Below are 17,102 nucleotides of genomic sequence, written 5' to 3' on the forward strand. Positions count from 1 at the left end.
TTTATTTCCTTCTTTTGGAATGCAAAATTCTCCGATTTTCTTGAAATGCGCAAACTATGCCTAGTTCAAAGATTTTTCCAAAGCAAATGTCTGACTATTTAAGTGGGGCTCTCACCCCAACTGCATGACAAACTTCTTCTTTCTGCATGATGGCAGGCTAGCCTTCTGGAAAAAAGCCAAGATAAGGAACAGAGGCTCCTGGAGATGCCGGGGATTGAACCCGGGACCTCATACATGCAAAACATGCGCTCTACCACTGAGCTACATCCCCACTTTTGCACTCGAGCTGTTTGATGGATGCAAGGAATCCCTGAAACCCAGGGACTGCAAAGTCTCGATCATAATCAATGGAAGGTATTGTTTGAATAAAAGTGAAAGATATGGAAATCGAAGCACAAAATCCTTCGAGCCTGATTTGAACCAGCGACCTAAGGATGTCTGACTTTATGCTACAGTCCTCCGCTCTACCAACTGAGCTATCGAAGGAGTGGCTGAAGTATCTTTCAGCGCTGTAATTATCTCTCGCTCAAGAAAGGTTGTGGGGGTGGGGATCAGGAGCAGATCGATGAAAATCATTAACATTACCTGCAGCTCCCTCTCAAAGTCACCAGTTCTTAGAGCACACTGTAAGGTACGTCTTATCACCCCAAAGGAGGATTTCAGACCAAAGTTCATGTTCTGTCTTGGCTTGGGGATAAGCAGGGGTGCTCCAAATTTCAATTTTACAGAAAGGAAAGGAACTTTGATACAAAGACCTTGGGCAGCATTGGTGGCAAATGGATGGCTGCGCGGAACCATGAAAGAAATGACAGAAAGTTATGGGAGTCATTACTAAGCACCCAGCATCAAGAACGTGCATTTTGGATGCATTTTCAAAAGGAAAGAGAACGGAAAAATCTGTAGATTGAAGGTGATTGAGATAAACAAAATATTCCGTTTTTCTAAAAGCTACTGTAAAGAGTCTTTGGTTTAGAAGAAGAACCCTTACCAATGATCAAGAGAGATGCGACAGATTTCTATCATCAAAGCATTATGGTTGTCAAGATGAATCATCACTTTGATGTCTTCAACAAGTAGGATTCTTTTGATCTATAATCATCAAAAATGAGATAGCCCCATTTCATGGGATTTTTCAAGGCAAACTTCTGACAGATTAAGCAGGGTCCTCATCCCTGTTGGAGGACATATCTCTTCCTTCATCATGATGCCAGCCTAGCTTTCTGCCCAAAATCCAAGGTAAGCATGGCAAAAGTCTGGAGATGCCGGGGATTGAACCCGGGGCCTGATACATGCAAAGCATGCGCTCTACCACTGAGCTACATCCCCACTTCTGCAAAATTTGACTGTATGATTGGAAACCCTGCATTGAACCGACGGCCACATCACCCCATTTGACTCTGCAGTATACAATGTCAGTCAGGAAAAAACTTCAGCCTTGTACCTGGATGATCTTCATGGTCTTATGTACAGATGCCTATATACAGCCTTCTTAGCGCAGTAGGCAGCGCGTCAGTCTCATAATCTGAAGGTCCTGAGTTCGATCCTCTGAGAGGGCATTTATTTCCTTCTTTTGGAATGCAAAATTCTCCGATTTTCTTGAAATGCGCAAACTATGCCTAGTTCAAAGATTTTTCCAAAGCAAATGTCTGACTATTTAAGTGGGGCTCTCACCCCAACTGCATGACAAACTTCTTCTTTCTGCATGATGGCAGGCTAGCCTTCTGGAAAAAAGCCAAGATAAGGAACAGAGGCTCCTGGAGATGCCGGGGATTGAACCCGGGACCTCATACATGCGAAGCATGCGCTCTACCACTGAGCTACATCCCCACTTTTGCACTCGAGCTGTTTGATGGATGCAAGGAGTCCCTGAAACCCAGGGACTGCAAAGTCTCGATCATAATCAATGGAAGGTATTGTTTGAATAAAAGTGAAAGATATGGAAATCGAAGCACAAAATCCTTCGAGCCAGATTTGAACCAGCGACCTAAGGATGTCTGACTTTATGCTACAGTCCTCCGCTCTACCAACTGAGCTATCGAAGGAGTGGCTGAAGTATCTTTCAGCGCTGTAATTATCTCTCGCTCAAGAAAGGTTGTGGGGGTGGGGATCAGGAGCAGATCGATGAAAATCATGAACATTACCTGCAGCTCCCTCTCAAAGTCACCAGTTCTTAGAGCACACTGTAAGGTACGTCTTATCACCCCAAAGGAGGATTTCAGACCAAAGTTCATGTTCTGTCTTGGCTTGGGGATAAGCAGGGGTGCTCCAAATTTCAATTTTACAGAAAGGAAAGGAACTTTGATACAAAGACCTTGGGCAGCATTGGTGGCAAATGGATGGCTGCGCGGAACCATGAAAGAAATGACAGAAAGTTATGGGAGTCATTACTAAGCACCCAGCATCAAGAACGTGCATTTTGGATGCATTTTCAAAAGGAAAGAGAACGGAAAAATCTGTAGATTGAAGGTGATTGAGATAAACAAAATATTCCGTTTTTCTAAAAGCTACTGTAAAGAGTCTTTGGTTTAGAAGAAGAACCCTTACCAATGATCAAGAGAGATGCGACAGATTTCTATCATCAAAGCATTATGGTTGTCAAGATGAATCATCACTTTGATGTCTTCAACAAGTAGGATTCTTTTGATCTATAATCATCAAAAATGAGATAGCCCCATTTCATGGGATTTTTCAAGGCAAACGTCTGACAGATTAAGCGGGGTCCTCATCCCGGTTGGAGGACATATCTCTTCCTTCATCATGATGCCAGCCTAGCTTTCTGCCCAAAATCCAAGGTAAGCATGGCAAAAGTCTGGAGATGCCGGGGATTGAACCCGGGGCCTCATACATGCAAAGCATGCGCTCTACCACTGAGCTACATCCCCACTTCTGCAAGATTTGACTGTATGATTGGAAACCCTGCATTGAACCGACGGCCACATCACCCCATTCGACTCTGCAGTATACAATGTCAGTCAGGAAAATCCTTCAGCCTTGTACCTGGATGATCTTCATGGTCTTATGTACAGATGCCTATATACAGCCTTCTTAGCGCAGTAGGCAGCGCGTCAGTCTCATAATCTGAAGGTCCTGAGTTCGATCCTCAGAGAGGGCATTTATTTCCTTCTTTTGGAATGCAAAATTCTCCGATTTTCTTGAAATGCGCAAACTATGCCTAGTTCAAAGATTTTTCCAAAGCAAATGTCTGACTATTTAAGTGGGGCTCTCACCCCAACTGCATGACAAACTTCTTCTTTCTGCATGATGGCAGGCTAGCCTTCTGGAAAAAAGCCAAGATAAGGAACAGAGGCTCCTGGAGATGCCGGGGATTGAACCCGGGACCTCATACATGCAAAACATGCGCTCTACCACTGAGCTACATCCCCACTTTTGCACTCGAGCTGTTTGATGGATGCAAGGAATCCCTGAAACCCAGGGACTGCAAAGTCTCGATCATAATCAATGGAAGGTATTGTTTGAATAAAAGTGAAAGATATGGAAATCGAAGCACAAAATCCTTCGAGCCTGATTTGAACCAGCGACCTAAGGATGTCTGACTTTATGCTACAGTCCTCCGCTCTACCAACTGAGCTATCGAAGGAGTGGCTGAAGTATCTTTCAGCGCTGTAATTATCTCTCGCTCAAGAAAGGTTGTGGGGGTGGGGATCAGGAGCAGATCGATGAAAATCATTAACATTACCTGCAGCTCCCTCTCAAAGTCACCAGTTCTTAGAGCACACTGTAAGGTACGTCTTATCACCCCAAAGGAGGATTTCAGACCAAAGTTCATGTTCTGTCTTGGCTTGGGGATAAGCAGGGGTGCTCCAAATTTCAATTTTACAGAAAGGAAAGGAACTTTGATACAAAGACCTTGGGCAGCATTGGTGGCAAATGGATGGCTGCGCGGAACCATGAAAGAAATGACAGAAAGTTATGGGAGTCATTACTAAGCACCCAGCATCAAGAACGTGCATTTTGGATGCATTTTCAAAAGGAAAGAGAACGGAAAAATCTGTAGATTGAAGGTGATTGAGATAAACAAAATATTCCGTTTTTCTAAAAGCTACTGTAAAGAGTCTTTGGTTTAGAAGAAGAACCCTTACCAATGATCAAGAGAGATGCGACAGATTTCTATCATCAAAGCATTATGGTTGTCAAGATGAATCATCACTTTGATGTCTTCAACAAGTAGGATTCTTTTGATCTATAATCATCAAAAATGAGATAGCCCCATTTCATGGGATTTTTCAAGGCAAACGTCTGACAGATTAAGCGGGGTCCTCTTCCCGGTTGGAGGACATATCTCTTCCTTCATCATGATGCCAGCCTAGCTTTCTGCCCAAAATCCAAGGTAAGCATGGCAAAAGTCTGGAGATGCCAGGGATTGAACCCGGGGCCTCATACATGCAAAGCATGCGCTCTACCACTGAGCTACATCCCCACTTCTGCAAGATTTGACTGTATGATTGGAAACCCTGCATTGAACCGACGGCCACATCACCCCATTCGACTCTGCAGTATACAATGTCAGTCAGGAAAATCCTTCAGCCTTGTACCTGGATGATCTTCATGGTCTTATGTACAGATGCCTATATACAGCCTTCTTAGCGCTGTAGGCAGCGCGTCAGTCTCATAATCTGAAGGTCCTGAGTTCGATCCTCAGAGAGGGCATTTATTTCCTTCTTTTGGAATGCAAAATTCTCCGATTTTCTTGAAATGCGCAAACTATGCCTAGTTCAAAGATTTTTCCAAAGCAAATGTCTGACTATTTAAGTGGGGCTCTCACCCCAACTGCATGACAAACTTCTTCTTTCTGCATGATGGCAGGCTAGCCTTCTGGAAAAAAGCCAAGATAAGGAACAGAGGCTCCTGGAGATGCCGGGGATTGAACCCGGGACCTCATACATGCGAAACATGCGCTCTACCACTGAGCTACATCCCCACTTTTGCACTTGAGCTGTTTGATGGATGCAAGGAATCCCTGAAACCCAGGGACTGCAAAGTCTCGATCATAATCAATGGAAGGTATTGTTTGAATAAAAGTGAAAGATATGGAAATCGAAGCACAAAATCCTTCGAGCCTGATTTGAACCAGCGACCTAAGGATGTCTGACTTTATGCTACAGTCCTCCGCTCTACCAACTGAGCTATCGAAGGAGTGGCTGAAGTATCTTTCAGCGCTGTAATTATCTCTCGCTCAAGAAAGGTTGTGGGGGTGGGGATCAGGAGCAGATCGATGAAAATCATTAACATTACCTGCAGCTCCCTCTCAAAGTCACCAGTTCTTAGAGCACACTGTAAGGTACGTCTTATCACCCCAAAGGAGGATTTCAGACCAAAGTTCATGTTCTGTCTTGGCTTGGGGATAAGCAGGGGTGCTCCAAATTTCAATTTTACAGAAAGGAAAGGAACTTTGATACAAAGACCTTGGGCAGCATTGGTGGCAAATGGATGGCTGCGCGGAACCATGAAAGAAATGACAGAAAGTTATGGGAGTCATTACTAAGCACCCAGCATCAAGAACGTGCATTTTGGATGCATTTTCAAAAGGAAAGAGAACGGAAAAATCTGTAGATTGAAGGTGATTGAGATAAACAAAATATTCCGTTTTTCTAAAAGCTACTGTAAAGAGTCTTTGGTTTAGAAGAAGAACCCTTACCAATGATCAAGAGAGATGCGACAGATTTCTATCATCAAAGCATTATGGTTGTCAAGATGAATCATCACTTTGATGTCTTCAACAAGTAGGATTCTTTTGATCTATAATCATCAAAAATGAGATAGCCCCATTTCATGGGATTTTTCAAGGCAAACGTCTGACAGATTAAGCGGGGTCCTCTTCCCGGTTGGAGGACATATCTCTTCCTTCATCATGATGCCAGCCTAGCTTTCTGCCCAAAATCCAAGGTAAGCATGGCAAAAGTCTGGAGATGCCAGGGATTGAACCCGGGGCCTCATACATGCAAAGCATGCGCTCTACCACTGAGCTACATCCCCACTTCTGCAAGATTTGACTGTATGATTGGAAACCCTGCATTGAACCGACGGCCACATCACCCCATTCGACTCTGCAGTATACAATGTCAGTCAGGAAAATCCTTCAGCCTTGTACCTGGATGATCTTCATGGTCTTATGTACAGATGCCTATATACAGCCTTCTTAGCGCTGTAGGCAGCGCGTCAGTCTCATAATCTGAAGGTCCTGAGTTCGATCCTCAGAGAGGGCATTTATTTCCTTCTTTTGGAATGCAAAATTCTCCGATTTTCTTGAAATGCGCAAACTATGCCTAGTTCAAAGATTTTTCCAAAGCAAATGTCTGACTATTTAAGTGGGGCTCTCACCCCAACTGCATGACAAACTTCTTCTTTCTGCATGATGGCAGGCTAGCCTTCTGGAAAAAAGCCAAGATAAGGAACAGAGGCTCCTGGAGATGCCGGGGATTGAACCCGGGACCTCATACATGCGAAACATGCGCTCTACCACTGAGCTACATCCCCACTTTTGCACTTGAGCTGTTTGATGGATGCAAGGAATCCCTGAAACCCAGGGACTGCAAAGTCTCGATCATAATCAATGGAAGGTATTGTTTGAATAAAAGTGAAAGATATGGAAATCGAAGCACAAAATCCTTCGAGCCTGATTTGAACCAGCGACCTAAGGATGTCTGACTTTATGCTACAGTCCTCCGCTCTACCAACTGAGCTATCGAAGGAGTGGCTGAAGTATCTTTCAGCGCTGTAATTATCTCTCGCTCAAGAAAGGTTGTGGGGGTGGGGATCAGGAGCAGATCGATGAAAATCATTAACATTACCTGCAGCTCCCTCTCAAAGTCACCAGTTCTTAGAGCACACTGTAAGGTACGTCTTATCACCCCAAAGGAGGATTTCAGACCAAAGTTCATGTTCTGTCTTGGCTTGGGGATAAGCAGGGGTGCTCCAAATTTCAATTTTACAGAAAGGAAAGGAACTTTGATACAAAGACCTTGGGCAGCATTGGTGGCAAATGGATGGCTGCGCGGAACCATGAAAGAAATGACAGAAAGTTATGGGAGTCATTACTAAGCACCCAGCATCAAGAACGTGCATTTTGGATGCATTTTCAAAAGGAAAGAGAACGGAAAAATCTGTAGATTGAAGGTGATTGAGATAAACAAAATATTCAGTTTTTCTAAAAGCTACTGTAAAGAGTCTCTGGTTTAGAAGAAGAACCCTTACCAATGATCAAGAGAGATGCGACAGATTTCTATCATCAAAGCATTATGGTTGTCAAGATGAATCATCACTTTGATGTCTTCAACAAGTAGGATTCTTTTGATCTATAATCATCAAAAATGAGATAGCCCCATTTCATGGGATTTTTCAAGGCAAACGTCTGACAGATTAAGCGGGGTCCTCATCCCTGTTGGAGGACATATCTCTTCCTTCATCATGATGCCAGCCTAGCTTTCTGCCCAAAATCCAAGGTAAGCATGACAAAAGTCTGGAGATGCCGGGGATTGAACCCGGGGCCTGATACATGCAAAGCATGCGCTCTACCACTGAGCTACATCCCCACTTCTGCAAAATTTGTCTGTATGATTGGAAACCCTGCATTGAACCGACGGCCACATCACCCCATTTGACTCTGCAGTATACAATGTCAGTCAGGAAAAAACTTCAGCCTTGTACCTGGATGATCTTCATGGTCCTATGTACAGATGCCTATATACAGCCTTCTTAGCGCAGTAGGCAGCGCGTCAGTCTCATAATCTGAAGGTCCTGAGTTCGATCCTCAGAGAGGGCATTTATTTCCTTCTTTTGGAATGCAAAATTCTCCGATTTTCTTGAAATGCGCAAACTATGCCTAGTTCAAAGATTTTTCCAAAGCAAATGTCTGACTATTTAAGTGGGGCTCTCACCCCAACTGCATGACAAACTTCTTCTTTCTGCATGATGGCAGGCTAGCCTTCTGGAAAAAAGCCAAGATAAGGAACAGAGGCTCCTGGAGATGCCGGGGATTGAACCCGGGACCTCATACATGCAAAACATGCGCTCTACCACTGAGCTACATCCCCACTTTTGCACTCGAGCTGTTTGATGGATGCAAGGAATCCCTGAAACCCAGGGACTGCAAAGTCTCGATCATAATCAATGGAAGGTATTGTTTGAATAAAAGTGAAAGATATGGAAATCGAAGCACAAAATCCTTCGAGCCTGATTTGAACCAGCGACCTAAGGATGTCTGACTTTATGCTACAGTCCTCCGCTCTACCAACTGAGCTATCGAAGGAGTGGCTGAAGTATCTTTCAGCGCTGTAATTATCTCTCGCTCAAGAAAGGTTGTGGGGGTGGGGATCAGGAGCAGATCGATGAAAATCATTAACATTACCTGCAGCTCCCTCTCAAAGTCACCAGTTCTTAGAGCACACTGTAAGGTACGTCTTATCACCCCAAAGGAGGATTTCAGACCAAAGTTCATGTTCTGTCTTGGCTTGGGGATAAGCAGGGGTGCTCCAAATTTCAATTTTACAGAAAGGAAAGGAACTTTGATACAAAGACCTTGGGCAGCATTGGTGGCAAATGGATGGCTGCGCGGAACCATGAAAGAAATGACAGAAAGTTATGGGAGTCATTACTAAGCACCCAGCATCAAGAACGTGCATTTTGGATGCATTTTCAAAAGGAAAGAGAACGGAAAAATCTGTAGATTGAAGGTGATTGAGATAAACAAAATATTCCGTTTTTCTAAAAGCTACTGTAAAGAGTCTTTGGTTTAGAAGAAGAACCCTTACCAATGATCAAGAGAGATGCGACAGATTTCTATCATCAAAGCATTATGGTTGTCAAGATGAATCATCACTTTGATGTCTTCAACAAGTAGGATTCTTTTGATCTATAATCATCAAAAATGAGATAGCCCCATTTCATGGGATTTTTCAAGGCAAACTTCTGACAGATTAAGCAGGGTCCTCATCCCTGTTGGAGGACATATCTCTTCCTTCATCATGATGCCAGCCTAGCTTTCTGCCCAAAATCCAAGGTAAGCATGGCAAAAGTCTGGAGATGCCGGGGATTGAACCCGGGGCCTGATACATGCAAAGCATGCGCTCTACCACTGAGCTACATCCCCACTTCTGCAAAATTTGACTGTATGATTGGAAACCCTGCATTGAACCGACGGCCACATCACCCCATTTGACTCTGCAGTATACAATGTCAGTCAGGAAAAAACTTCAGCCTTGTACCTGGATGATCTTCATGGTCTTATGTACAGATGCCTATATACAGCCTTCTTAGCGCAGTAGGCAGCGCGTCAGTCTCATAATCTGAAGGTCCTGAGTTCGATCCTCTGAGAGGGCATTTATTTCCTTCTTTTGGAATGCAAAATTCTCCGATTTTCTTGAAATGCGCAAACTATGCCTAGTTCAAAGATTTTTCCAAAGCAAATGTCTGACTATTTAAGTGGGGCTCTCACCCCAACTGCATGACAAACTTCTTCTTTCTGCATGATGGCAGGCTAGCCTTCTGGAAAAAAGCCAAGATAAGGAACAGAGGCTCCTGGAGATGCCGGGGATTGAACCCGGGACCTCATACATGCGAAGCATGCGCTCTACCACTGAGCTACATCCCCACTTTTGCACTCGAGCTGTTTGATGGATGCAAGGAGTCCCTGAAACCCAGGGACTGCAAAGTCTCGATCATAATCAATGGAAGGTATTGTTTGAATAAAAGTGAAAGATATGGAAATCGAAGCACAAAATCCTTCGAGCCAGATTTGAACCAGCGACCTAAGGATGTCTGACTTTATGCTACAGTCCTCCGCTCTACCAACTGAGCTATCGAAGGAGTGGCTGAAGTATCTTTCAGCGCTGTAATTATCTCTCGCTCAAGAAAGGTTGTGGGGGTGGGGATCAGGAGCAGATCGATGAAAATCATGAACATTACCTGCAGCTCCCTCTCAAAGTCACCAGTTCTTAGAGCACACTGTAAGGTACGTCTTATCACCCCAAAGGAGGATTTCAGACCAAAGTTCATGTTCTGTCTTGGCTTGGGGATAAGCAGGGGTGCTCCAAATTTCAATTTTACAGAAAGGAAAGGAACTTTGATACAAAGACCTTGGGCAGCATTGGTGGCAAATGGATGGCTGCGCGGAACCATGAAAGAAATGACAGAAAGTTATGGGAGTCATTACTAAGCACCCAGCATCAAGAACGTGCATTTTGGATGCATTTTCAAAAGGAAAGAGAACGGAAAAATCTGTAGATTGAAGGTGATTGAGATAAACAAAATATTCCGTTTTTCTAAAAGCTACTGTAAAGAGTCTTTGGTTTAGAAGAAGAACCCTTACCAATGATCAAGAGAGATGCGACAGATTTCTATCATCAAAGCATTATGGTTGTCAAGATGAATCATCACTTTGATGTCTTCAACAAGTAGGATTCTTTTGATCTATAATCATCAAAAATGAGATAGCCCCATTTCATGGGATTTTTCAAGGCAAACGTCTGACAGATTAAGCGGGGTCCTCATCCCGGTTGGAGGACATATCTCTTCCTTCATCATGATGCCAGCCTAGCTTTCTGCCCAAAATCCAAGGTAAGCATGGCAAAAGTCTGGAGATGCCGGGGATTGAACCCGGGGCCTCATACATGCAAAGCATGCGCTCTACCACTGAGCTACATCCCCACTTCTGCAAGATTTGACTGTATGATTGGAAACCCTGCATTGAACCGACGGCCACATCACCCCATTCGACTCTGCAGTATACAATGTCAGTCAGGAAAATCCTTCAGCCTTGTACCTGGATGATCTTCATGGTCTTATGTACAGATGCCTATATACAGCCTTCTTAGCGCAGTAGGCAGCGCGTCAGTCTCATAATCTGAAGGTCCTGAGTTCGATCCTCAGAGAGGGCATTTATTTCCTTCTTTTGGAATGCAAAATTCTCCGATTTTCTTGAAATGCGCAAACTATGCCTAGTTCAAAGATTTTTCCAAAGCAAATGTCTGACTATTTAAGTGGGGCTCTCACCCCAACTGCATGACAAACTTCTTCTTTCTGCATGATGGCAGGCTAGCCTTCTGGAAAAAAGCCAAGATAAGGAACAGAGGCTCCTGGAGATGCCGGGGATTGAACCCGGGACCTCATACATGCAAAACATGCGCTCTACCACTGAGCTACATCCCCACTTTTGCACTCGAGCTGTTTGATGGATGCAAGGAATCCCTGAAACCCAGGGACTGCAAAGTCTCGATCATAATCAATGGAAGGTATTGTTTGAATAAAAGTGAAAGATATGGAAATCGAAGCACAAAATCCTTCGAGCCTGATTTGAACCAGCGACCTAAGGATGTCTGACTTTATGCTACAGTCCTCCGCTCTACCAACTGAGCTATCGAAGGAGTGGCTGAAGTATCTTTCAGCGCTGTAATTATCTCTCGCTCAAGAAAGGTTGTGGGGGTGGGGATCAGGAGCAGATCGATGAAAATCATTAACATTACCTGCAGCTCCCTCTCAAAGTCACCAGTTCTTAGAGCACACTGTAAGGTACGTCTTATCACCCCAAAGGAGGATTTCAGACCAAAGTTCATGTTCTGTCTTGGCTTGGGGATAAGCAGGGGTGCTCCAAATTTCAATTTTACAGAAAGGAAAGGAACTTTGATACAAAGACCTTGGGCAGCATTGGTGGCAAATGGATGGCTGCGCGGAACCATGAAAGAAATGACAGAAAGTTATGGGAGTCATTACTAAGCACCCAGCATCAAGAACGTGCATTTTGGATGCATTTTCAAAAGGAAAGAGAACGGAAAAATCTGTAGATTGAAGGTGATTGAGATAAACAAAATATTCAGTTTTTCTAAAAGCTACTGTAAAGAGTCTCTGGTTTAGAAGAAGAACCCTTACCAATGATCAAGAGAGATGCGACAGATTTCTATCATCAAAGCATTATGGTTGTCAAGATGAATCATCACTTTGATGTCTTCAACAAGTAGGATTCTTTTGATCTATAATCATCAAAAATGAGATAGCCCCATTTCATGGGATTTTTCAAGGCAAACGTCTGACAGATTAAGCGGGGTCCTCATCCCTGTTGGAGGACATATCTCTTCCTTCATCATGATGCCAGCCTAGCTTTCTGCCCAAAATCCAAGGTAAGCATGACAAAAGTCTGGAGATGCCGGGGATTGAACCCGGGGCCTGATACATGCAAAGCATGCGCTCTACCACTGAGCTACATCCCCACTTCTGCAAAATTTGTCTGTATGATTGGAAACCCTGCATTGAACCGACGGCCACATCACCCCATTTGACTCTGCAGTATACAATGTCAGTCAGGAAAAAACTTCAGCCTTGTACCTGGATGATCTTCATGGTCCTATGTACAGATGCCTATATACAGCCTTCTTAGCGCAGTAGGCAGCGCGTCAGTCTCATAATCTGAAGGTCCTGAGTTCGATCCTCAGAGAGGGCATTTATTTCCTTCTTTTGGAATGCAAAATTCTCCGATTTTCTTGAAATGCGCAAACTATGCCTAGTTCAAAGATTTTTCCAAAGCAAATGTCTGACTATTTAAGTGGGGCTCTCACCCCAACTGCATGACAAACTTCTTCTTTCTGCATGATGGCAGGCTAGCCTTCTGGAAAAAAGCCAAGATAAGGAACAGAGGCTCCTGGAGATGCCGGGGATTGAACCCGGGACCTCATACATGCAAAACATGCGCTCTACCACTGAGCTACATCCCCACTTTTGCACTCGAGCTGTTTGATGGATGCAAGGAATCCCTGAAACCCAGGGACTGCAAAGTCTCGATCATAATCAATGGAAGGTATTGTTTGAATAAAAGTGAAAGATATGGAAATCGAAGCACAAAATCCTTCGAGCCTGATTTGAACCAGCGACCTAAGGATGTCTGACTTTATGCTACAGTCCTCCGCTCTACCAACTGAGCTATCGAAGGAGTGGCTGAAGTATCTTTCAGCGCTGTAATTATCTCTCGCTCAAGAAAGGTTGTGGGGGTGGGGATCAGGAGCAGATCGATGAAAATCATTAACATTACCTGCAGCTCCCTCTCAAAGTCACCAGTTCTTAGAGCACACTGTAAGGTACGTCTTATCACCCCAAAGGAGGATTTCAGACCAAAGTTCATGTTCTGTCTTGGCTTGGGGATAAGCAGGGGTGCTCCAAATTTCAATTTTACAGAAAGGAAAGGAACTTTGATACAAAGACCTTGGGCAGCATTGGTGGCAAATGGATGGCTGCGCGGAACCATGAAAGAAATGACAGAAAGTTATGGGAGTCATTACTAAGCACCCAGCATCAAGAACGTGCATTTTGGATGCATTTTCAAAAGGAAAGAGAACGGAAAAATCTGTAGATTGAAGGTGATTGAGATAAACAAAATATTCCGTTTTTCTAAAAGCTACTGTAAAGAGTCTTTGGTTTAGAAGAAGAACCCTTACCAATGATCAAGAGAGATGCGACAGATTTCTATCATCAAAGCATTATGGTTGTCAAGATGAATCATCACTTTGATGTCTTCAACAAGTAGGATTCTTTTGATCTATAATCATCAAAAATGAGATAGCCCCATTTCATGGGATTTTTCAAGGCAAACTTCTGACAGATTAAGCAGGGTCCTCATCCCTGTTGGAGGACATATCTCTTCCTTCATCATGATGCCAGCCTAGCTTTCTGCCCAAAATCCAAGGTAAGCATGGCAAAAGTCTGGAGATGCCGGGGATTGAACCCGGGGCCTGATACATGCAAAGCATGCGCTCTACCACTGAGCTACATCCCCACTTCTGCAAAATTTGACTGTATGATTGGAAACCCTGCATTGAACCGACGGCCACATCACCCCATTTGACTCTGCAGTATACAATGTCAGTCAGGAAAAAACTTCAGCCTTGTACCTGGATGATCTTCATGGTCTTATGTACAGATGCCTATATACAGCCTTCTTAGCGCAGTAGGCAGCGCGTCAGTCTCATAATCTGAAGGTCCTGAGTTCGATCCTCTGAGAGGGCATTTATTTCCTTCTTTTGGAATGCAAAATTCTCCGATTTTCTTGAAATGCGCAAACTATGCCTAGTTCAAAGATTTTTCCAAAGCAAATGTCTGACTATTTAAGTGGGGCTCTCACCCCAACTGCATGACAAACTTCTTCTTTCTGCATGATGGCAGGCTAGCCTTCTGGAAAAAAGCCAAGATAAGGAACAGAGGCTCCTGGAGATGCCGGGGATTGAACCCGGGACCTCATACATGCGAAGCATGCGCTCTACCACTGAGCTACATCCCCACTTTTGCACTCGAGCTGTTTGATGGATGCAAGGAGTCCCTGAAACCCAGGGACTGCAAAGTCTCGATCATAATCAATGGAAGGTATTGTTTGAATAAAAGTGAAAGATATGGAAATCGAAGCACAAAATCCTTCGAGCCAGATTTGAACCAGCGACCTAAGGATGTCTGACTTTATGCTACAGTCCTCCGCTCTACCAACTGAGCTATCGAAGGAGTGGCTGAAGTATCTTTCAGCGCTGTAATTATCTCTCGCTCAAGAAAGGTTGTGGGGGTGGGGATCAGGAGCAGATCGATGAAAATCATGAACATTACCTGCAGCTCCCTCTCAAAGTCACCAGTTCTTAGAGCACACTGTAAGGTACGTCTTATCACCCCAAAGGAGGATTTCAGACCAAAGTTCATGTTCTGTCTTGGCTTGGGGATAAGCAGGGGTGCTCCAAATTTCAATTTTACAGAAAGGAAAGGAACTTTGATACAAAGACCTTGGGCAGCATTGGTGGCAAATGGATGGCTGCGCGGAACCATGAAAGAAATGACAGAAAGTTATGGGAGTCATTACTAAGCACCCAGCATCAAGAACGTGCATTTTGGATGCATTTTCAAAAGGAAAGAGAACGGAAAAATCTGTAGATTGAAGGTGATTGAGATAAACAAAATATTCCGTTTTTCTAAAAGCTACTGTAAAGAGTCTTTGGTTTAGAAGAAGAACCCTTACCAATGATCAAGAGAGATGCGACAGATTTCTATCATCAAAGCATTATGGTTGTCAAGATGAATCATCACTTTGATGTCTTCAACAAGTAGGATTCTTTTGATCTATAATCATCAAAAATGAGATAGCCCCATTTCATGGGATTTTTCAAGGCAAACGTCTGACAGATTAAGCGGGGTCCTCATCCCGGTTGGAGGACATATCTCTTCCTTCATCATGATGCCAGCCTAGCTTTCTGCCCAAAATCCAAGGTAAGCATGGCAAAAGTCTGGAGATGCCGGGGATTGAACCCGGGGCCTCATACATGCAAAGCATGCGCTCTACCACTGAGCTACATCCCCACTTCTGCAAGATTTGACTGTATGATTGGAAACCCTGCATTGAACCGACGGCCACATCACCCCATTCGACTCTGCAGTATACAATGTCAGTCAGGAAAATCCTTCAGCCTTGTACCTGGATGATCTTCATGGTCTTATGTACAGATGCCTATATACAGCCTTCTTAGCGCAGTAGGCAGCGCGTCAGTCTCATAATCTGAAGGTCCTGAGTTCGATCCTCAGAGAGGGCATTTATTTCCTTCTTTTGGAATGCAAAATTCTCCGATTTTCTTGAAATGCGCAAACTATGCCTAGTTCAAAGATTTTTCCAAAGCAAATGTCTGACTATTTAAGTGGGGCTCTCACCCCAACTGCATGACAAACTTCTTCTTTCTGCATGATGGCAGGCTAGCCTTCTGGAAAAAAGCCAAGATAAGGAACAGAGGCTCCTGGAGATGCCGGGGATTGAACCCGGGACCTCATACATGCAAAACATGCGCTCTACCACTGAGCTACATCCCCACTTTTGCACTCGAGCTGTTTGATGGATGCAAGGAATCCCTGAAACCCAGGGACTGCAAAGTCTCGATCATAATCAATGGAAGGTATTGTTTGAATAAAAGTGAAAGATATGGAAATCGAAGCACAAAATCCTTCGAGCCTGATTTGAACCAGCGACCTAAGGATGTCTGACTTTATGCTACAGTCCTCCGCTCTACCAACTGAGCTATCGAAGGAGTGGCTGAAGTATCTTTCAGCGCTGTAATTATCTCTCGCTCAAGAAAGGTTGTGGGGGTGGGGATCAGGAGCAGATCGATGAAAATCATTAACATTACCTGCAGCTCCCTCTCAAAGTCACCAGTTCTTAGAGCACACTGTAAGGTACGTCTTATCACCCCAAAGGAGGATTTCAGACCAAAGTTCATGTTCTGTCTTGGCTTGGGGATAAGCAGGGGTGCTCCAAATTTCAATTTTACAGAAAGGAAAGGAACTTTGATACAAAGACCTTGGGCAGCATTGGTGGCAAATGGATGGCTGCGCGGAACCATGAAAGAAATGACAGAAAGTTATGGGAGTCATTACTAAGCACCCAGCATCAAGAACGTGCATTTTGGATGCATTTTCAAAAGGAAAGAGAACGGAAAAATCTGTAGATTGAAGGTGATTGAGATAAACAAAATATTCCGTTTTTCTAAAAGCTACTGTAAAGAGTCTTTGGTTTAGAAGAAGAACCCTTACCAATGATCAAGAGAGATGCGACAGATTTCTATCATCAAAGCATTATGGTTGTCAAGATGAATCATCACTTTGATGTCTTCAACAAGTAGGATTCTTTTGATCTATAATCATCAAAAATGAGATAGCCCCATTTCATGGGATTTTTCAAGGCAAACGTCTGACAGATTAAGCGGGGTCCTCTTCCCGGTTGGAGGACATATCTCTTCCTTCATCATGATGCCAGCCTAGCTTTCTGCCCAAAATCCAAGGTAAGCATGGCAAAAGTCTGGAGATGCCAGGGATTGAACCCGGGGCCTCATACATGCAAAGCATGCGCTCTACCACTGAGCTACATCCCCACTTCTGCAAGATTTGACTGTATGATTGGAAACCCTGCATTGAACCGACGGCCACATCACCCCATTCGACTCTGCAGTATACAATGTCAGTCAGGAAAATCCTTCAGCCTTGTACCTGGATGATCTTCATGGTCTTATGTACAGATGCCTATATACAGCCTTCTTAGCGCTGTAGGCAGCGCGTCAGTCTCATAATCTGAAGGTCCTGAGTTCGAT

General features: G+C 44.0%; 8 non-coding genes across 8 annotated transcripts; 5 read left to right on the top strand and 3 right to left on the bottom strand.

Annotated features, from left to right (window-relative positions):
• Positions 1-1,755: 1,755 nt before the first annotated feature.
• Positions 1,756-1,827, bottom strand: TRNAA-CGC (transfer RNA alanine (anticodon CGC)). The gene has a single exon. It is a non-coding gene; the product is annotated as a tRNA-Ala (tRNA).
• A 1,212-nt stretch (positions 1,828-3,039) lies between these two features.
• Positions 3,040-3,112, top strand: TRNAM-CAU (transfer RNA methionine (anticodon CAU)). The gene has a single exon. It is a non-coding gene; the product is annotated as a tRNA-Met (tRNA).
• A 4,595-nt stretch (positions 3,113-7,707) lies between these two features.
• TRNAM-CAU (transfer RNA methionine (anticodon CAU)) lies at positions 7,708-7,780 on the top strand. The gene has a single exon. It is a non-coding gene; the product is annotated as a tRNA-Met (tRNA).
• A 1,755-nt stretch (positions 7,781-9,535) lies between these two features.
• TRNAA-CGC (transfer RNA alanine (anticodon CGC)) lies at positions 9,536-9,607 on the bottom strand. Its single transcript has one exon. It is a non-coding gene; the product is annotated as a tRNA-Ala (tRNA).
• A 1,212-nt stretch (positions 9,608-10,819) lies between these two features.
• Positions 10,820-10,892, top strand: TRNAM-CAU (transfer RNA methionine (anticodon CAU)). Its single transcript has one exon. It is a non-coding gene; the product is annotated as a tRNA-Met (tRNA).
• A 1,483-nt stretch (positions 10,893-12,375) lies between these two features.
• On the top strand, positions 12,376-12,448 carry TRNAM-CAU (transfer RNA methionine (anticodon CAU)). Its single transcript has one exon. It is a non-coding gene; the product is annotated as a tRNA-Met (tRNA).
• Positions 12,449-14,203: 1,755 nt separating this feature from the next.
• On the bottom strand, positions 14,204-14,275 carry TRNAA-CGC (transfer RNA alanine (anticodon CGC)). Its single transcript has one exon. It is a non-coding gene; the product is annotated as a tRNA-Ala (tRNA).
• Positions 14,276-15,487: 1,212 nt separating this feature from the next.
• On the top strand, positions 15,488-15,560 carry TRNAM-CAU (transfer RNA methionine (anticodon CAU)). Its single transcript has one exon. It is a non-coding gene; the product is annotated as a tRNA-Met (tRNA).
• The last annotated feature ends 1,542 nt before the right edge of the window (positions 15,561-17,102 follow it).

This window comes from Triturus cristatus, chromosome 4_1 (genome assembly GCF_964204655.1).
Source record: "Triturus cristatus chromosome 4_1, aTriCri1.1, whole genome shotgun sequence".
Classification (NCBI taxonomy): domain Eukaryota; kingdom Metazoa; phylum Chordata; class Amphibia; order Caudata; family Salamandridae; genus Triturus; species Triturus cristatus.